Consider the following 22,863-nt stretch of genomic DNA (forward strand, 5'->3'; position numbering starts at 1 on the left):
CAGAGGATGAGGTGGTTGGATGGCATCACTGACTCAATGGACATGAGTCTGAGTAAACTCCGGGAGTTGGTGATGGACAGGGAAGCCTGACATGTAGTCCATGGATTTGCAAAGAGTCGGACATGACTGAGTGACTGACCTGAACTGAAATCCAAAAGAAACACCATATATTATAGGAATATAAAATCCAGAGGGTCTGAGAGTAATGATGCCTAATGACAATGGGACGAGATACACGATAAAAGATATGATAGTATACATTTCTTTGGAAAGATGGGCATGGAAAGACAGGAGTATGTGGGGCTCTGTCATGGGAGGTTTCAAAGAAGAGGTGGCTTTTGTGAAGCTTTAGGAGTGGAAACCTGTAATCATTTGTGCAAAACAAAAATAGAGACACAAATGTAGAGAACTAATGTGTGCACACAAAGCCAGGGGCCAGGAGGGTGGGATGAATTGGGGGATTGGGACTGACGTATGTATACTATTGATACTTCGTATTAAATAGATAACTAATGAGAACCTCATATATAGCTCAGGGAACTCTATCTACTCAGTGCTCTTTGGTGACCCAAATGGGAAGGAAATCCAAAATAAACGGGATATATACATATGTATAGCTGATTCACTTTGGTGTACAGCAGAGACTAACACAGTATTGTAAAGCAACTTAGTCTAATAAAAATTAATTGGAAAAAAACAAACAAACAAACAATGTGCAGAAACTTTTCCAGAGCAAAAAAGAAGGAGCCTGTAATCATTCATCTAGGGTGCTTCTAAATCGCTTGCCTAAGGAGATGGAACAAGAGAATGGGAAGGGAGCTGGAGGGAGGCTGGAGGTGGTGGTTAGAGTAACATTACCTAAAAGCTTTTTATAATTTTATCCATTTTCATAAATAAAAATATCCAAAAATAACTTGCAGACCTAGAAATACAGCTTTCTAATACAATTTTTCACACAATCAGATATATTTTGACTTAATCTTTTTCTGAGTGATCATAAATTCCAACTTATTAAAGTGTGCATTAATGAGATTTTCATATGGTCATATCCTGTTGTCAAGGAAATTGAGGCCTGTGCCAAGAGAGCATCTTCCTTATCAAGTCTATCTATTTTTTATATGTCCTTAAAATATTTATGTGTGTGTGTTGTGCATTTTTTTCTTTTTAATGGAGTTGTTTAGAGATAAGGAATAATAGTGAATTTAGTCATCTTGATTTGTCCCTCCTGATAAGAGCTGAGGGTTCTTTAGAAATGTTATCTACACTGTGGCTGAAAATAATTTAATAATATTCATACTTAGAAAAGGGGTATTTGATACAATATGGGCTTAAAAATCAGAGTCATCCTTATGGAAGTCTGTGTGTGTGTGTGTGTGTGTGTGTGTGTGGTGAGTGAGAATGAGAGAGACAGAGACAGAGACAGAAAGATAATCTGATATTTTAAGACAACAAATGAGCCTGGTGTGCCTGTAGGCTTTAGTACCACCATCATCCCAGAGGCTTATTGTTCCTCTTTTTTATTTAATAGATCCTCAGCAGTTCTGGCACCTTATTGGTAAAGAAAGAAAGAAAGAAAGAAATGCAATGAAATTCATTTAATATCACCTTAAACTATCTGATACATTCAAGCTTAATTTTGAAAAGAACATGATTCTAGATTTTAAAATCCTGCTCAAGTTTGTCCTCACTTTTGTAAGTGAAACTAATAGTAAAGCTAGCATTGTCTGCTGCTGGCTCTGACAAACACAGGTGAGGGCATTATGAAATAGATTTTATGATTACTTTAAAAATGCATCTATCTACCCTTCCTTGCATCTCTAGGCAGTTCCCTCAAAAACTTTATTCTTAACTAAGAGGATTTCAAAGTTTGGTATTTTTGAGAATTACTGTAGTGTTTGTGTTCTTTAAAAAATAAATTACATTCTATGCATAAACTAACGTTAGGAAAGCATATAATATTTTCTCTCATGTTTTATCATTTAATAGAAAGATTAGAATAATAACACTTTAAATTGAACTCAGATAGCATGTTTAACCAGCTTTTAAGAAACCATACTTCTTGTTCCATTGTTTCTGTAAATATTTGAATTACTTTTAAAACCCCAAATTCACCAGGTTCCCCAGAGGTTTCCTTCATGGAGGATGGTGCGTTTTTCCAGTTAACCCTGCTTAGGGGCTGAAGTTGTTCAAAGCAGTTTGTCCAAGTCCAAACCTGAATTAATGTGGTGCATGGACTATATATACATTGTATTACTTTTAAAAATTCAAGACACAGTGCACACTTTTCAGTTATTCAGAGCCAGGATTAAGGTACAAGTGGAGTAAGTGATTTGACATATGATTTGAGGGGAGATGCTGGGAGACACTCTTTTCTGTTTTGTGTCCCTTTTCTCTCTCCTCGGGCCTCTGTTATAAAGACTTTGAGTCTGGAAGTATGAGAACAGAATGCAAACGCCTTTATAAGGAGTCAGATGCAAAGCAATGATGAATCTTTGACTCAGTGGAACTGTATTCATCAGATTATGTAGCAAGAACTTGATGATGGGGATAATGCTGGCAAGCGTTTCATTTATGCGAAGAGTGGAGGAGGGGCAAGCCCTGATTTTCCTGCCCCCACTATTTAAAACCTAGAACGCGTGTGAGGGGTTCGAGAACTTTAAAGGAAAAAGGGGATTAGGTAACCAGTAGAGGGATGAGGGCTTCTGACTTGCCTGTTTGATTTGATTCTTCTTGAGAGTCTCTTTTCTCTTTCCACCTCTGCACATTGATTCTGTTTCTCAGATTGCCCTTTCTGACCGCCCCCCCCTCCCCCCCGCATCGTCCACCCGCCTCTTAATGAAGTTCTTCAATTCTTAGTTTGTCACTTGTTTCCAGAATTCTTCTCCAACCTGAGTCCTTCCCTCCCTTCTTGATCAACTAAGTGCCTCCCCCTCCACTTCCTGTGCCCCGTGTGCATCTCTACTGCAGTTAGTGTCGCTTACAATGATTTGTTTGTTTTCTCCTCCTTGACAAATTTCAAGCTCTTTAATGGTTGGGGTGATGGATCTCTTATTGTTTGGAGGAATGGTATGGTTAATAAATGTGGAATAAATACATTTCAGTACTGCTCATATGTGTTTCCTGACATCCCCTATATCTGAAGATAAGCAGTACTATATCATCCTCCATTTCAATGTCCAGTGGAAATGTATAATATTTTGTAGATATATTAGTCACCACAGTTTTTTCTTTTACTCTGAGTTCCTCACAATCTTTGTAGAATGGAAAATGCACGTGTAGAGTCTAATAATATACTCATCACTGTCCTCTGGCCCTCCAGTTAAAACGACCCCTTTCCCCTTCACCATCTCATTTAGAACATGGATGGATGGCTGTTCCCTGCTTGATAAAGCAACAGCTACCAGCATGAAAACCTTATACTCCTAACTTTTTTGCTTACTTGATTTTACTCCCCTATTCGTTTAAAAAAGACTCCTTTAACATGCTCCTCTTCACTCATTTATTCTATATCTTTCGAGAGATTTCTTCATCATGTTCCTCTTCTTTTCCATATCTTCAATTACTCTAGTGAATCTTTCCTTTCAGCATGTAAATATACCCAAATCTCCTTACATAAAAAGCTCTCTTAATCACAAGTGTTCCTATATCTCTGTTCTTCCTCCATATCTATTCAATAAAGTAATTATCATTACTTGAAATCTTGAACTCATTTTTCATTTACAATGAATCACCATTGCCAAAGCCAATGTTCATTTAAGTTTTATCCCTACTTTACCACTGCTGCATTTGACTGTGTTGACCACAACCACATCTTTTGAATTTTCTGATTTTTATTATTTATTTTTTACTTGGAGTATAATTGCTTTACAATGTTCTGTTAGTTTCTGCTGTACAATAGTGTGAATCAGCTATATGTATAAATATATATCCCCTCCATCTTGAGACTTTCTCCCACACCCTACCCACTCTTGTGAATTTTTCGATCTTTAGAAAATATTCCCCTGCTTTTTCCTTTCTACTTGTGTCTCCAGTTAATCTATTGAGCCTACACTATGAGCCTCTTTTTCCACTTGCTATTTAAATACTGATGCTTTCCAAGTTCCCACTCTTGGCTTGCTTCTTTTCTCATTTTACATACTCTGAAAGGGTAATGTTTTCATACACACCACATCCACGACCAACTATGCTGGGGAGGAATTTTCTCAGCATAGTTGTGTATGTCTAATTGAGATGAAACACTGCCTTCCCTGCGCCTAGTCTAAAACTTGGGAGTCGTCTTGAGTTTTTCCTCTCTGTCAGTCCTGTATCTAACAGTTTACAACTGATTACAGAGGTGGAAGCTGAGGCTGAACAGCTTCCTTCTGCTGTTTCCTCCAAATGAGTGGATCAGGTTGAAGAGCAGGGCTCTGGACTTCGTTGACAGAGAAACAGTGCCAGAGGCTGACCAGGTTCCAGAGCATTATGTTTGACCTTGCCCTTGTGGGGAGAGTGTGCATGGGTGGAGTCTTTCCAGGATGTGTTTTCTCCTAAGAGCCTGCTACAAGCTCCCAGGCACCCTACTATATCAGCCATGTGTCTCCCCTTCTGTCCTCTCTTACCCAGCACCATGCCTTCCCCCTGATTCCCTTTCCTTCCTTTGTTCCCTTCCCTCTTCACAGATATGTCCCTTCTCCACAGTGGAGAAAGAATGACATTTTTCAATGGGCTAGACAGAGAAGATCTTTCCTTTTGCTTTTAGTGTAGATTTTTAGGATTGAACTTTCTTATCTTTGAATCAGAATATTTAGATAGAAACAAAAGGGGTCTGGACTTCCCTGATGGTCCAGTGGCTAAGACTCTGCACTCCCAGTCCAGGGGGCCTGGGTTCAATCCCTCGTCAGGGAACTAGATTCTACATGCTGCAACTGAGTTCGCATGCCACAGATGAAAGATGCTGCATACTACAGTGCAGATCGAAGATCCTGTGTGCTGTAATTACAACCCAGCACAGACAAATAAATAAATAAAATAAATGTTAAAAAAAAAATAAAGAGGGTCATTTTTACCTTGCTTTGGTTCTCTGTGGATACATTTTTCTCTGGGAAATATGCAAAGAAGTAGGTAGCCAAAAACAAGATTCAATTATTCATGATCTCTGGTCAATACAATTTTAATGTCAGTATCTCTTCCTTTTCACCATCAGCCACCAGCTGTTTTGATTCTACCTCCTAGCTATGCCAAGAGTCTGTCTCTACTGTGGAATGCAAAATGATCACATTCTTTATAGCCCTCACATCAAAAGGCACAAGAGTATTTATTTATCCCTTGAATCTGGGCTAAATGTGTGACTTTCTCTGACTCACAAAATGAGACACAGGCAACAGTTTTGCTCTCTGAGACTCACAGCAGTGTTTGCCCCAAGAGATCTTGCATATTTCTTCTTCATCTTTTGGAGCCCTGCTTCCAGCACATGAAGGACCCCTGGTCAACCTGCAGGAGGATAAGACTTGATAGGTATCAGAAAGGAGCTCTCACAGCAGAACCTCAGAGCAGCCAGCTCTCAGCTGACCATCTAGCTGACCACATGTACATGGACCACCCAGCTGAGGGCAGAATCCCTGCTAAGATCAGACCAAACTGGACCTGCAGAATCATAAGCTAATTAGTGCTTCTCAACCTCAGAACACTGACATTTTAGATTAGATGGTTCTTGAAGGGTGGTGGAGCTCTCCTGTGTACTGTTGGATGTTTAGTGGAATCCCTGGCTTCTACTTACTGATGCTGGTAGTACTGTTCTTCATTGTGATGACCAAAAATATCTCCAGACACTGACAAATGTCCTCCAATGATCATGATGGGGAAAAACCCTCCCCTCCCATAGAAAAGAAAAATAAATAGTTGTTGCTACACACCTCTAAGATTTAGAGGAGGTTGTGGTAGAGAAAAAAACTACTTAACACAGTTCTCTTCTTTCTAGAGCCATTCTCATTGCGTTTGTCTTAGGTCAAGTTCCTACACCTTTGTTGTTGTTCAGTCTCTAAGTTGTGTCTGACTCTTGGCGAGCCCATTAGGTGCAGCACACCAGGCTTCTCTGTCCATCACTATTTCCCTCAGTTTGCTCAAACTCATGTCCATCCAACTGTCTCATCCTCTGTTGCCCCATTCTCCTCTTGCCCTCTGTTTTTCCTAGTGTCAGGATCTTTTCCAATGAGTCAGCTCTTAGTTGTGCCTAAATCATTGCCAGTTGCCTAACCAAGTTATTTCCTGTGATTTGTTCCTTTAATCTAGCCTATCCATTTCCATCAGTGGTGAAACAAATGCAAACACAAACTTGATCATATCATTCCATACTTGAATAAATTTTACAGATGTCTCATTGCCTACATGGTAAAATTCTAAACTTCTGGTATACAAAGTCCATCATAATCTAGAATCTCTATTAGTATCAGTATGATTTCCCACCCTCTCCCCCATCCACAAGTTAATTTTCAGTGCTGTCACAATATTTACTGCTCTGGAATGTGTGTTATGTTTTCATGCTTTGTACCTGAGAGTTAAATTTAAGTAATTCAGTAACTTATTAACTTATTTTTAAAAAAAACAAATCTTGGTTTATGCACAGACAAGTATACACATATGCATGTATAATTGCATATACATATGCAATGTATACAGAGTGAAAGTCTAATAAGATCAGAATTTGAATTTCAGAGTTTTAAAGGGAATTTTGAGGAAATTTATAGGCACCCCCTTAAAGTATTTTATTAACTCTAAAGCTCCTCTGAATATACCCTAGTATCATAGATAACTGTTTTAATAAGCATTCACTTAATAGGCAAATAACCCAAATCCTTTTTAGAAAATTACCTTCCTTCCACTGTGTGCAAGACTAATACATCAATCAATCAAGGTATTTTGTCCCGCCCTAGCTAAGGGGTGGAATTGTGAATTAAACTTTGCCAGTCAGCATCTCCTCTGGGATGCTGACTGTTGAGCAGAATGATGCAAAAACGTAAAAATTGATGGGAGCTTCCTTACCCTGTGGTGGTTGATTAACTCCTTCACCCTGGTCCAGTTCCCGATGCACTAATTCCTGTTATTTTTCAAGCCTAGTGCAGGCTTCTCTTTGGTTCTATAAATTACCTGTGATCCTTTCAATATATTCCTTTTATGCTTTTGTAATTTAGAGTTGTTTATGTTATTTGCAAATAAACAACCCAAAATGATGCCTCATGCTACCTAATTTATTATTCTTATGATAGAAAAATAGCAGTTAAAACATAAGTAAAGCAAGAATGAATAGGTATAGCCAATATGTCCTTTATGACTTTAGATGCATTAACTAAGCTATCATTACTTTTCAAAGGAAAGTTAGTTTTTATTTCTTTGAAGACTATTCCAAACACAAATTTATCACAAAACTTCATGCCAATCTGAGTCCTTTCTTGTTTCGAGGAAAAGTTGGATTGCCATGAAACCAGCAACTTGATAATATAGATATATCAATCATTCTTCAAGAGCTTGACTATGATATACCAGATGTTTGGTATGTATTACATTCCTGGTTATTTAAGCCTACATATATGAATGCAATCTGATTATTTGGTAATTTATATAAACTATTTTCTATTAAGTCTTCTGGAATAATGACAACGATGTCATTTTACTAAGGATTTGGAAAGATGGTATTGACTTTAGTTCTGAAGAATAAAGATCTAGTATTAGTTTTTCCTTTGACCAACTGTTAAAATAGTCGACATCCCTGACTTTTTGAAAGAGGAAGTAGTAACTTATTTATTTTTTTAATACATGAACTTAGCTTTTAGTATATTCTTTTTTTTTTTTTCCCTGTTGGGGAAATCTCCTTGAGAGTCTATTTTCAATGATAATTCCAACTAGTTCTTACTCTTATTATAAATAATAGTATTGAATTAATTTGCAGCTATTTCATAATACATAGCTGTTTCCCAATGGCTCAGCGGGTGAAGAATCCACCTGCAATTCAAAAGACAGGAGACACAAGTTTGATCCCTGGGTCGGGAAGATCCCTTGGAGGAGGAAATGGCAACTCACTCCAGTATTCTTGCCTGAAAAATCCCATGGACAGAGGAGTCTGGTGGGTTATAGTCCAAAAGGTTGCAGAGTTGGACATGACTGAGGAGTGACTGAGCACATAATACATATCTTTGATTAAATTAATGTGGGTTTCCCTCAAGTCATGTTATAACAGTTTATTATCTCTTTGCTATAGATGCATTTTCTAGGTGCTCCCAGATTTTTTAAATTGAAGTATAGTTGATTTATAATAAGGTGTTAGTTTCAGTGTACAGCAAAGTGATTCAATACACACACACACATGCACATTCTTTTATATATATGTATATGTGTATACACAAAGACATATGCATTCTTTTCCAGATTCTTTTTCATTATATCTTATTTCAAGATACTGAATATTGATCTCTGGGCTGTTCAATAAGTCCTTGTAGTTTGTCTATTTTATATATAGTAGTGTATAGCTGGGCTTCCCTGGGCTCAGCTGGTAAAGAATCTACCTGTAGTGCAGGAGACCCTGATTCGATTCTTGGTTCGAGAAGGTCCCCTGGAGAAGGGATAGGCTGCCCACTCCATTATTCTTGGGCTTCCCTGGTGGCTCAGACTGTAAAGAATCCACCTATAATGCAGAGGACCCGGGTTCAATTCCTGGGTTGGGAAGATGCCCTGGAGGAGGACATGGCAACCTACTCCAGTTTTCTTGCTTGGAGAATCTCCATGGACAGAACTGCCTGGTAGGCTACGGTTAATGGGGTCACAAAGAGTCAGACACAATTGAGTGACTAAGCACAGCACAGCACAGTGTGTATCTGCTAATTTCAAACTCCTGATTATCCCTCCCTCACTGTCTGCTTTGGTAACCATAAGTTTGTTTTTTAGGTTTGTTTCTGTTTTGTAAACAAATTAATCTGTGTTTTGTATATTCTACATATGTGGTATTATATGATATTTGTTTTTCTCTGTTTGACTGACTTCAATTAGCAAAATAATCTCTAGGTCCATCCATATTGCTGCAAATGGCATTATTTCATTTTTTTAAAGCTGAGCAATATCCCATCATATATACATATATGCAGGAAGAGTGTTAGTCGCTCAGTCATGTCTGATTCTTTGTGACTCCATGGACTGTAGCCTGCCAGGCTTCTCTGTCCATGGGAGTCTCCAGGGAAGAATACTGGAGTGGGTTGCCATATACCAATATTCTTTATCTATGTATCATTGATGGGCATTCGCATTGCTTTCATGTGTTGGCTATTGCAAATAGTGCTGCTATGAACACTGTTTCATGTATCTTTTCAAATATGAGTTTTCATCTTTTCTGGATATATGCCCAGGAATAGCATTGCTGAATCATTTGGTAACTTTATTTTTAGTTTTTTAAGGCAACTGCATAGTCTTTTCCATAGTAGCTTAGGTGCTTCAAGTATTATAAATTTTATTAGTATTGGCCAGAAGTGGGGAATCAGGTAGTTTAGAGGTTCTCTATAATGTTGTATATAACTTCTGTTTTGTGCTCTCATATGCAAGGCCATGGCACCCGGTTCCAATACTCTTACCTGGAAAATCCCATGGATGGAGGACCCTGGTGGGCTCCAGTCCATGGGGTCGCTAAGAGTTGGGGATGACTGAGTGACTTCCCTTTCACTTTTCACTTTCATGCATTGGAGAAGGAAATGGCAACCCATTCCAGTATTCTTGCCTGAAGAATCCCAGGGACATAGGAGTCCAGTGGGCTGCCGTCTATGGGGTTGCACAGAGTCGGACACGACTGAAGTGACGCAGCAGCAGCAGCAGCAGCATGCAAGCAGAAGCACTGTTAGGAATAGTCTTCCTCTGGCCTGCAATGGGACTCCTTTAGACTTGCTCAGGTTTTTGAGAGACACGAGGATGTTCTCTTTAAGCAGTTATTAGTCCTGTTCACTAATATTCTCTATTATCTCCTGTTTGGGGCACATGGGATTGTATTTCTCATCCTCATTGCGTCTGAGTGGGGCAATGTAATTGGTTTTAGCTGATATGTCGGAGCAGAAGTAACATGTGTTACAATGTTTAGAGGAAAATTATTTAATAGCCTGAGAACTTTCAGAATTCTCTTTTCTCTCTGGCATGTTTGAGATTGTAGGAGCTCTACCAAGACTGTGAGATGGTGCGTGTCCTCTGAATGAATACTCTGAGCTGAGTAGGTAAACAAGCAGATTGAAAAAAAATAAAAACTTTAAACCAGTAAAGCTTTGCTGTTGTTACTGTAGCATATTGTGGGTTTCTTTTCTGCCTGATAGATCTCTATTTCTGGAGAACAATTCTCTTGAAATCTCTACTTTTTCTCCTAATGATAAAACTGTTGTACAAGTAAGAAGGAGTGTGAAGCTTCCACTGCCACTCTTGCCAACATCTAGATCTTCCATCTCAGCCTTCCATAGACATTTTTAAAGCACACATCATCTTCTTTCCTTCCTTTCCTACCTATCTCCACAGTCCCGAAAATCTCCTGAAAGCTTGAAAGTGTCTTAGACAAATTTCCATCAACCAAATCTTCACTGCTAAAAGGTAGAAAAGAAAAAAAAAAAAAAAGCTCCTACCCTACGTTAAATTTTTTTAGCTTTTAAACTTCTTTCTTTTTGCCTAACAAATTTTCTAACACTCCAATTTGTTATCTTCTTTTTTTTTCTATTTAAAATTTTTATTTTTACTTTATTTTGCTATACACTACTGTATTGCTTTTGCCATACATTGACATGTATCCACCATGGGTGTACATGAGTTCCTAATCCTGAACCCCTCTCCCACCACCCTCCCCCTATGATCTCTCTGGATCTTCCCTGTGCACCAGCCCCAAGTGTCCTGTATCCTGTACCGAACATAGACTGGCAATTCATTTCTTACATGATAGTATACAGGTTTCAATGCCATTTTCCCAAATCATCCCACCCTCTCCCTCTCCCTCAGAGTCCAAAAGCCCGTTCTATACATCTGTGTCTCTTTTGCTGTCTCATATACAGGGTTATTGTTACCATCTGTCTAAATTCCATATATATGCATTAGTTTACTGTATTGGTATTTTTCTTTCTGGCTTACTTCACTCTGTATAATGGGCTCCAGTTTCATCCACCTTATTAGAACTGATTCAAATGTATTCTTTTTAATGGCTGAGTAATACTCCATTGTGTATATGTACCACAGCTTTCGTATCCATTCATCTGCTGATGGACATCTAGGTTGCTTCCATGTCCTGGCTATTATAAACAGTGCTGCGATGAACATTGGGGTACACATGTCTCTTTCAATATATCTTCTTGCAAAAGGAGAGAATACTATTTGTCTCCTTTACTGACCCTTAGACTTAGTAATACTTTCCTTTGCTCCCTCAGTCTTTACATTTCTTTCTATCACTGTTAGTTTGATCTTGATGCCTGACACGTCCTTCTTGTGGAGAAGGTGGAATTGAAATGAGCATGGAGACACAACATATGCTTTCCATGACATTTGCTACTTCCAGAAGTGCTCTTGGAATTGGCACTCACACTAACACTGTTCAAACTGCATTTATTAAAGTGTAATAACCTGTAAGATCTATAATTCCGAAAGGGTTATACATCTGCAAGTTGACAGGAAGCCTACAGGAAGCTTTTTCCTTCTACTCTTTCCATTTAGCTTGTGCTAAGTGGCCCAGTAGAGACCAATGAAAGCATGGAAGCAGAAGGAAAAGATTGGAGTTATGAGTCACAGATAACAATGAAGGAAAGAAATAGTAAAGGCCACAGTTTAATGGTTTTCTTCACTGGTTACCATGGCATAAATGAGATTTTTTTTTTTGAAAATTCAGGTTGAATTCTTTAAAAAAAAATGTTGATTATAGGAAAAAGTTTAAAAAAAAGCATTTTTTTAAATGGAAAAAGATCATGTATAAATAAAATTAAATAGTTCACATGCTTGGCTGACTGGCTGAACGGTTGGGATGCTCTAAGACTCTGGTTTGACACAGTAGTGACTGAACAGCCATGATGGCCAAGGCTTGAGTGCTCCACATTTGTCATCCTTACTCTGGATATCTGAGAAACAATCTTGTACATTCTTATACAACGGGAAGAAGAGGGACTGCACTCTATACTCAAAATACAAGTGTCCATTTTCCCCTTTAACATCTCCAGAAAAAGAGTTAAATTGCACATTTTCATCTGCCACAGGTTTCTTTCAGGTCTAGCACTTCCAAAAGCTAATCTGGAAAGCAACATCGTATGGTAGACTTCTTGCACTTTTTCAGGAGAGTGTTTGTTTGTCTTTACTGAAATCTCACATAGATCTCCAGTACAAAATAAGGAACAAGTGGAACTATTTTGTTTAAAGATGAAACAGTGGTATAAGACCCAAATTCCTTAGACCTCTTTCTCTTGCCCTTTGTCATGCTGGAGGATCCATGGGGCTTTCTCAAACATGATCAAAAACCCCAGAAGTGACATTTGAGCCAGGTAAACTTGGCTTTAAATCTCTTGCTTGCTTCTTAGCCATGTAAAACCTTGGGTGAGTTGTTAGCTCATCTAAGACCTGTTTTCCTTATCTGTTAAATAGAGATAACAGTCCTCAGATTGCAAAGTTGTTGTGAGATTGATTTGAGATAGCAGAACACAGTAGATGCTCAGCAAAGATTATTTCTGTTTCCTCTCTTGCTTGAAGCTAAATCCAACAAATACATCCAATCCTTTATGGCAATGATTAAACATAATTTACTGCCATTATCTTTCAAATACTTGTGGAGTATAATAGATTTTTCTTTAGCTTTTGTTTGTTGCTCAAATCAGTCCTGATTTTGTGTCCTTTTAAAAATCTTGTTATTCATTCATCTGGTGAAACAATGGATAAAAATATTTTCTTCATATTTGTCAAATTCTCATTAATGGCAATATTTTACTTTTACTAATTCATATACCCAATACCACAATATGAGAACTATTCTGTTGGATATAATTTAGTTTGTTTATTCATTTGGAAGGAATGATGCTAAAGCTGAAACTCCAGTACTTTGGCCACCTCATGCGAAGAGTTAAGTTATTGGAAAAGACTGATGCTGGGAGGTATTGGAGGCAGGAGGAGAAGGGGACGACCCAGGATGAGATGGCTGGATGGCATCACTGACTTGATGGACGTGAGTCTGAGTGAACTCCGGGAGTTGGTGATGGACAGGGAGGCCTGGCGTGCTGCGATTCATGGGGTCACAAAGAGTGAGTGACACAACTGAGTGACTGAACTGAACTGATTCATTTAATGAGTGGTGTTCAATGTATCTTCTACAATTGCTTAATATGTATTTTGATAGTTTTCCTTTTCATAAATGAGTACCCTAGAATTTCTCTTTTACATAGATACTACTTCCATGTGTTTTAAGATTATACATTGTTATGTATCATGTGCATGTATATTCTTGATGTGAAGAAAGCATTAGTGAAAATATGAAATTACAACTCAAAGTACTTTTCTCTGTACAAAACTAGTCCAGTGAATAACAGGATGTTATTTGTAAAGCTTTGGTTTTCTCATATTTCTTAGACTTAACTGTTACAAGATTCTTCTTCTTTTTTTTATCTTCCTTTTATCTAAGCCCATTATTGGAAATTTTGCCATAGTCTCTAGATATTGCAGGTTATTTAATACTGAACATCATTATGTCTCTGTAATACATGTTTACACTCATGCCTATTCCCTGCTCTCCTTCCTTAATATTATTGTTTAATTGTCAAGAAATCTGGAAAATAGATTCAGTGAGGAAAGTTAACAGTTCCTAAACTGACCATAAAAAAGAAAAAAATCACTTTGCAACAACATGAATGTACTTGGTTGGAGTTACGCTAAATGAAATTAGACAAGGAAAGACAAATACTATATGATATCACTTATATGTGAAACCTAAAAATTACAACATACTGGTGAATATAACAAAAAATAAACAGACTCACAGATACAGAGAACAAGTTAGTTGTTACTAGTGGAGAGAGGAAAGGGAAGCGGGGTAATATAAGGGTAGAGGAGTAAGAAGTACAAACTCTTAGGTATAAAATAAGTTACAAAGATATATTGTACAATGCAGAGAACATAGCCAATATTTTTAATACCTATAAATGGAGTATAACCTTTAAAAATTGTAAGTCACTATACCGTATACTTGTAACTTAAGTTGTACATTAACTAAACATCAATAAATAAAGAAAAAAAACACTGTCCTATTTATTTATAGACTTACCAAATACTGATTTTTATGGGACTAACCCCTGGAAAAGTCCCATCTATTTATTTATTTATTTATTTGGTTTCATAGTGGACTTTATTGGGAAAAGGTAGTATAAAAAGCATTCTAATTCATAAAATTTAAATAAAGTAAAATTATACCTTGTAGTTATAGTAATCGCTATAGTAATCACAAAAAAGGTAGTCTAAATTATTGCCTAAGCAAACACTATTTTGTCAGGCTTCTCTCCTAAGCCCAAGGCAGGAAGCACTGCAATTATTAGAAGTGAACCCAATGATAAATTTGCATTTGAAGCTGAAGGAAGTTAAAAGATCGTGTTCTGATTATGGCATCACAACATTCTAGCCTGAAACAAAGCAACTTTATTAATGTCCCACAGCAGAGTACATTAGTAATTGTAACCATGCATTAAAATCCTTTCATGTTATAGAGACTAATCTGTTTTCTTCGTGATACATTGTTTTAATTAGTTTTGTGTGGTCTGTCCCTTTAAAGACCTGTCTGGGAATGTTCCTTTTTCCAAGGCCTCCTAAGACGCCCGGGATGCTTGCTCTGTGTCGTCTTTGGTCATTTACTACCAGCCAAGTGGCCGGAACCGGGGGAAGCCGGAAGTCCCATCTATTTAAAAATAGAGAGAAATTAAGCAGGATTTTTGTAAATAACTAAATAATTTACTTTGGTCTTCTTCATTAGGTAATAGACTATTTTAATCTGAATTTCCTGCCTAATAAATGCACACTTTTTTTTTTCACTGTCTATGATGTTATTACATATTTGCTATTATAATATGGAAGAACATTTATGATGAAATCAATGCCTTAAGAATTAGGTATTCCTTTTTTAAAAAATTTTATTTTCTATTGGGATATAGCTGATTAACAATGTTATGATAGTTTCAGGTAAACAGCTAAGGGACTCAACCATACACATGAATGTATCCATTCTCCCCTAAACCTCCTTTCCATCCAGGCTACCACATAACATTGAGCAGAATTCTATGTAAAAGTACAATCTTTGATGCCATTCTTTTGTTATGATTTCTCAACAAAGTGTAGTTATTAAATGAAGGAAATTTGGAGTGACTTTACTGACCAGGGTGATTACAATGTGTAAATAAATACCTCTTATAAATAAACAGGAGGAGTTTAACAAAAAGTCCAGCTTCCATGATGACCAGAGAAAATATGAGAAGAAAAAGATTACCTTGGAATGAAATTATGAGATTATACATATATATGAAGTCACTCAGTCATGTCTGACTCTCTGTGACCATTGACCATACTCTACCAGGCTCCTCCGTCCATGGGATTTTCCAGGCAAGAGTACTGGAGTGGTTCGCCATTTCCTTCTCCAAATTATGAGATTGGAAAGATCTAAAATCTTTACTTTTTAGTAACCAAAGACAAGTTTACATTCCTGACCCATTAGCTAACTCTAAAAAGGAACTTGACATTCTAGTAGGAGGAGCTGTTTGAAGAGTTTAGACATCTAATTTTCTTTGAGTAGATATTTAGATGAAAGAGAATTGATGAACATTTTTAACCAAAATTATTTTCTTGGTGACAGAATTTAATGGAAGAAATGTACTCTCTAGAAAAATAGGCTAGGGGAAAACAGCTGGAGTTTTTCTTATAAATGAAGTGCCTGAAGGTAATCTTAATATAGTTTGTTAAATGTTTCCAAATAGTTATAAACAAACAGGTCTCCACATCTTTGAACTAAACACACCAAGTTATTAAGGAAACTCAAAGTGGGTCCAAGCTGGTGAGTGGTTCTGGGCCATGTGATCCAAAGAATTGAATTTCAGTCATCATTTCCTAAACAAAGTGAATCCGAGGTTCTTATGTGGGCAAAATTTCTCATCTCAATTTTGAGTGCTGCTTTTGAAAGGCTCTGTATTGGAGCCCAAGAAAATTTTGATTTGAGAATGATAGGGAATGTTTTTCCATCTTTGAATAAAATTCAACATTTTTATAACATGATCATGCGGATTTTCTATAACTATTTTACTGTAATAATTTATTTTGTACAGTAGGGTAAATAATTCACAGCACAGAATGAAAAAGGGATGTGTGCATGTGTGTGTAAAACTGTGTGGGAAACTTTTATTAGTAATTGGAGCCTTTTTTAATCCCTAAGCAATGTAGTAGAGATGAGTCATTTAGATGGGCATTTTGCTGTTGCTTAAGTAAGGAGTGTTTCATTTGCAGAATTATCCCAAAAGAAAAAAGTCTTGTGGTTGAGGCCCTCTTCTTAGCTAAGAAACAAATTGGCATTTTACTACTAGATTTGAAAACATCTGAGAAAGTTTCTCTCTGTAATTTAGAAGTTATCATTTTTATCTAACAGGCAAAATTTTATTTTGGTTATATGAATACTAATAGGTAGCATTTAAATATGCAATATTCAAATATTGTAAAAAAAAAAAAGAAAGAAAAAAGACCCTTGAAATCAGGAGACCAGTTTGACCCTCTTCTGCAAACAAAAAAAAAATCCCTTTAAGGCTTGTGGCTTTCACTAGTACTTTTAGCATTTAGTCAACTGTTTCATAAGTTTTACGTCTCATATATGAGATCATTTAAGAAAAGAGAGGTAGATTCTTTTTCAGATTAGAAAAATTAATTTTACATTAAGAACCATGGAGATATCATAAATTTTTATAGAAAGACAATTGTCTTATACAAAATCTTGCTGCCATACACCTGTAAGTAAAATATTTGAGCATGTAAATATGCATTTCTTTGTCCACTTATGTACCACATTATAAAGCACACAAATAAAATAAGGTGACAGTACGAGGTAAAAAGGGCTTCCCTTGTGGCTCAGTGGTAAAGAATCCTCCTGCCAGTGCAGGAAATGTGGGTTTGATTCCCTAGGTCAGGAAAGTTCCCTGGAGAAGGAAATGGCAACCCACTCCAGTGTTTTTGCCTGGGGAATACCATGGACAGAGGAGTCTGGCAGGCTAGAGTCCATGGGGTTGTAAGAGTTGGATGCGACTTTAGTAACTAAACAACAGTAGCAACAACGAAGTAAAAATAAAATAGCACTTTTTCACACTTAAAGGAGTGAATGCAATCACTACTGATTGGAAAAATAAAGAAAAATGTAATATAGCAATTTCTTTCTTTCTTCTTTTCTTTTTCTTTTCTTTTCTTTTTTTTTTTTTTTTAACTTCTGGACCATACTGCACAACATGTGGGATTTTAGTTCCCCAACCAGGGATCGAACCCATGCCCCCTGCAGTGGAAGCTCAGAGTCTTAATTGCTAGACCACCAGGTAAGTCCCTGTGGCAGTTTCTGCCACAGCTCTGGAGAGTCCTTCTAAGGCAGGGGACACATGCAGAATAGTTTCTGTGGCCTAACAAGTGAAACATGGCAGGGGAGATATAGGTGCTCCACATACCCACAGAGTGACCTTCAACACTCACTCGAATCAGAGTCACTTGTATCTTTTTAAAAAACACTGATACCTCTGCTCTAACTTCAGGGATTTGGTTTTCATTAGTCTGGCAGGGAAAGAACTAGGCATGGATTAAAAAAAAAAATCGTCTTAGGAGAGATTAGTGTTCAGCTGGGGTTGAGAATCACTACCTCAGACCTTGGGCAGCTCTTCTCCCTTATATGGGCCCTGCAGGGAGTTTCTAGGGGGGAGTGGTGCTGAACCCTAGTGCCTGGTGGGACAGTGCCATGGTTGAGTGGCACAGTAGAAGCAGTGATATGACTGCCGTGTCATGGGAATGTATTCATTTGAATCGGGACAAGCAACAACCATCCTTTGAGATGGTGCCCAGCAAAGGTTGGGTAGCTGAGGGTGAAGGTCTAATTGCTTTAAGAGCTCTGGTAAGTCATCAGGAGTATGCTTCCAGAGCCTGAGACCCCAAGTCAGCAGGCAGGAAAAAGGACTATTTATTGCAGCTTAAATTAATGTCATTCCTGTGTCATTAAGCCTTCCACAGCCCAAGGACACCTAGGGAAACTCAGGTTACAGCATTAATATCGTAACAATAAGCAACTTTTACAGAGAGCTTCACAGCTTACAAAGCTCTTTTGTATATATTATGTTACTTGATCCACACTTCAGCCCTGGGAGGTAGTAGGGTAAATGCTATTAGTTCCAGTCTATAAAGGAAAATAATGAAGTCCAATATTTGTCTGAAGTCATACAATATTAAAGGGCAGAGCCAGAATGTCAACTTACTTCTCCCACCTCTCCATCTTTTTTCCTTTTTTTACCAAATCTTGGATTGGTAGAAAGTGCTTGGTGATATACAGATCAGATTCCTATGAATGTATGTAGTTATTGGTTTGCTTAGAAATGGGAAAAGTCTCTCTTAGGACTTAACTATTTTTATTCTTCACCACAACCAGAGCTAATAATATTCAGCCATACCAGTTGTTAAAATGTTGAAAGACCTTTTGCTCATTTAGTAAAGAGTTAAACCCTCCACCACCACAACCCCCTGTGGCCCAGTTTTTCCCCTGAACTCTGTTAGACCTCCTAACGGTCCAACAAAGAAGGGGTTACTTTCTGGCACAGCAAGGGCATTCCTGGCCCTGATTCCACACTGAAAACCAGTGTAAGTGCCTGCACTATTAAATTTGTGGTTGTTAAATATTAGAAATATTACCCTTCCTCATAGGCATTCATTTTCAAATCCAGGGGTTTTACAAATTAATTTCGTTGCTAGTAATAAGACCTGGAGGATGGATCAGCAAAGCATTGATCCATATATCTATCCAACAATTCATCCAATCTGTGATCAAGTTCTATGGATTCTGCTTCCTATATCCTCTCTATCTCCTCCTCTACTTCAACCAGCACTGCCTTAATTCAGTTTTTACCACCCTTCACTTAGACTCTTGCTATATAGTCCCTGTTCCTTATCTAACCCTCTCTAATTTGTAAAGTTCAAATCTGATGGTATCCCAACCAGTTTAGACTTTATCAAAAGTTGCCCTTTATTAACAGGATTTTCCCCTAAACTTCATTGTGCTATCATTAATACAGAACATTGTATAAGTTTAAGGTGTACAGAGTGATGATTCAATACATTTATGTATTATAAAATGATTTCCACAATAAGGTTAGTTAACAAATCTACTACCTCACCTTGTTACCTTTTTCCCCTGTAATAACATGTAAGATCTACTTTCTGAGCAATTTTCAACTACACAATACAGTGCTATTGACTATAGTCACCATGCTGTCCATTAGATTCCTGGAACTTCATCTTATAACTAGAATTTTTTACCCTTTGATCAACATCTCCCCATTTCTCCCACTCCCCAGCCCCCGGCAACCACCACTCTACTCTCTGTTGCTATGAGTTCACAGGGTATTGTTTAAGCTTCTGACTTGGGATACAAGGCCCTCTACTCTGACTTACGCTCTCTTCAGCTTGGTAGCTCGCTAAACACGGTTCTTCTTGTATCTGATGCTCACAGCACAGCAAAGTACCCCAAGTTCTCCAAATGTTCCATACTGCTGTTTCCCACCACTGTATCCTGATTCATATGACTCTCCTTCATGAGCCCACACTACCTCTACTTGTTGATGAAAACTAGCATTTTCTCTAGGTTTAGCTTAAGCCTCCCTTTCTCCACTTACCAGCATCCTGACTCCTGTGGCCCCATGCAATTGTCAGCCCTTACCTCCTTTATGAACCTGGTGTATTCCATACCTACTTCCACCACAGCACCTACTAAGGCTTTGCTACATTTGTTGCTTTGGTGACCCTCTCTTTTACACTGTATATGCTCCTTGAGGGTATGAACCATGTCTTATTTGTCTTATCTCCAGCACCTAAAGGAGTGTCTGAATGCTAAGTATTTAAGAAATGCTTACTGCACAAATACTTTGAGTTTCCCTGGTGCCTCAGTGGTAAAGAATCTGCCTGCCAAGCAGGAGACACGGGTTTGATCCCTGGGTGAAAAGATACCCTGAAGAAGGCTATGGCAACCCACTCCAGTATTCTTGTCTGGGAAATCCCAGGAACAGAGAAGCCTAGTGGGCTACATTCCATGGGGTTGCAAAAAGAGTTGGACACAACTTAGCGACTAACCAACAACAACAACAAAACAAACATCTTAATTCATTATCTCCTGACATGATTCAGAGGCTTTCACTCTGATATAGTCTGCTGCTGCTAAGTCATGTCAGTCGTGTTCGACTCTGGGCAGCCCCATAGTCGACAGCCCACCAGGCTCCCATCCCTGGGATTCTCCAGGCAAGAATACTGGAGAGGGTTGCCATTGCCTTCTCCATTAATATAGTCTAGAGATTCTGAATTTAAAAAAACAGGTTAAAAGTTCTGGCAAAAGCTTTCTTGAGCTTCTGTTTCAAATCTAAAATCTACAAGCAATAAATGCTGGAGAGGGTGTGGAGAAAAGGGAACCCTCTTACACTGTTGGTGGGAGTGCAAACTAGTACAGCCACTATGGAGAACAGTGTGGCGATTCCTTAAAAAACTGGAAATAGAACTGCCTTATGACCCAGCAATCCCACTGCTGGGCATACACACCGAGGAAACCAGAATTGAAAGAGACACGTGTACCCCAATGTTCATCGCAGCACTGTTTATAATAGCCAGGACATGGAAACAACCTAGATGTCCATCAGCAGATGAATGGATAAGAAAGCTGTGGTACATATACACAACGGAGTATTACTCAGCCATTAAAAATAATACATTTGAATCAGTTCTAATGAGGTGGATGAAACTGGAGCTGATTATACAGAGTGAAGTAAGCCAGAAAGAAAAACACCAATATAGTAAACTAATGCATATATATGGAATTTAGAAAGATGGTAACGATAACCTTGTATGTGAGACAGCAAAAGAGACACAGATGTATAGAACAGTCTTTTGGACTCTGTGGGAGAGGGAGAGAGTGGGATGATTTGGGAGAATGGCATTGAAACATGTACAATATCATATAAGAAATGAACCCCCAGTCTAGGTTTGATGCAGGATACAGGATGCTTGGGGCTGGTGCTCTGGGATGACCCAGAGAGATGGTACGGGGATAGAGGAGGGAGGAGGGTTCAGGATTGAGAACACATGTACACCCGAGGCGGATTCATGTTGATGTATGGCAAAACCAATGCAGTATTGTAAAGCAAAATAAAATAAAATAAAGTCTGAAAAAAAAAATCAGCTGCCAGACACTGCTAAATGTGTTTCAAACCAGTAGGAGTTCGGAATCCAGAAGCTTATGCCAACTTCCAAACTACAAGTAAGTATATGCATACTGCAATTAATAGGTTATTTGGAGCTGAATAATCTCTACAAGAGTGGAGATACATAATTTTCAATCAGTAAAGGACTAAGTTCTGGTAGTTTTCTCTTTTATGTAGAAAAGGATTTTAAGCATTATTTGGATACTTAAATAGTTAGAAATGCATTCATTTCAGCCATTATTTGGGTATAAGCCTGTGTCATAGCAGGACTAATCTTTTTTTTTTTTTTCCCACAGAACCTGGTCTGTAAGGTCAATTGCTGAATGGAATTTGAAAAGGGACTTCACTCACTAAAATTTTGTGAAAAGTCACACAGTAAAAGGAACAAAAGGAAAAATAAAAACATTTTCCTACTTCTATAAATGAGATAAGAGATTTCCATTTTAGAGATTAAAAAGAAAAAAAATGCCCCTCAATTTATAAGTGCTTGGTTGAACATGTTAATCATAAGCATTTGATGGTTTGTTTCTGAATACTCTTAATTGCTAAGACATTTCAATAGTCTCTTCATTATTTATACTATCTAATAATCTTGAAAGAAACAGAATGACTGCTGCTGCTGCTGCTGCTGCTAAGTCACTTCAATTGTGTCCGACTCTGTGTGACCCCATAGAGGGCAGCCCACCAGGATCCCCCGTCCCTGGGATTCTCCAGGCAAGAACACTGGGCTGACTGAGGCATGAACAGTTTTTAAGTGAGCTAATATGTGCAGAATCTTTCCCTAATGGTTGATGAGGTTAAGGGCATTGCTTCAGATTGCTTTTGAAGATGGGTGAAGCACTTCTAGTATCTTATTCATAGTATAAGGAATCAAGATGTGTTCATTTCCAACCCTTCCATTGTATGCCCTGAAATGATCATATAACTTCTCTTAACCTCAAAGTGCAAACAAGGAATTATATGCCAAGAATGCAAGAAGTGTGTACATATAAACACATCTAAGTTTGACAGTATAATAAGACTTTTAATGTCTTGTCAGAACAATAAAGAGCATTGAATAAAAGTAAAATTTAAAACATAAATATATATTGACTTTTAAACTAAAAAGCATAGCTACTAAGAAACTCCATATAATTTCAAGAAATTTAGAATGTTATATCCTTTCCTATACTGTGTTTACTTAGTTGAACAAGGTAATTGGTGAGCTTAGAGAAGGGAACTGGAGGACTGGAACTTTTATTATTTGCCAGCAGGGAGACACCAGGGGTAAAGTTAGCCAGAGGGAGTATAGGATCTTGGGCAAAGTATGGGTGTCTTTAAAGGATTCTCGTGTTTGATACTTTAACTATGTTCCCTATAGTAGTTTCTGTATCTGCTCAAGGCTGACCCCTAAACCATCTGGTTGGTACTT

The sequence above is a fragment of the Capricornis sumatraensis genome, chromosome 1 (assembly GCF_032405125.1).
Source record: "Capricornis sumatraensis isolate serow.1 chromosome 1, serow.2, whole genome shotgun sequence".
NCBI lineage: Eukaryota > Metazoa > Chordata > Mammalia > Artiodactyla > Bovidae > Capricornis > Capricornis sumatraensis.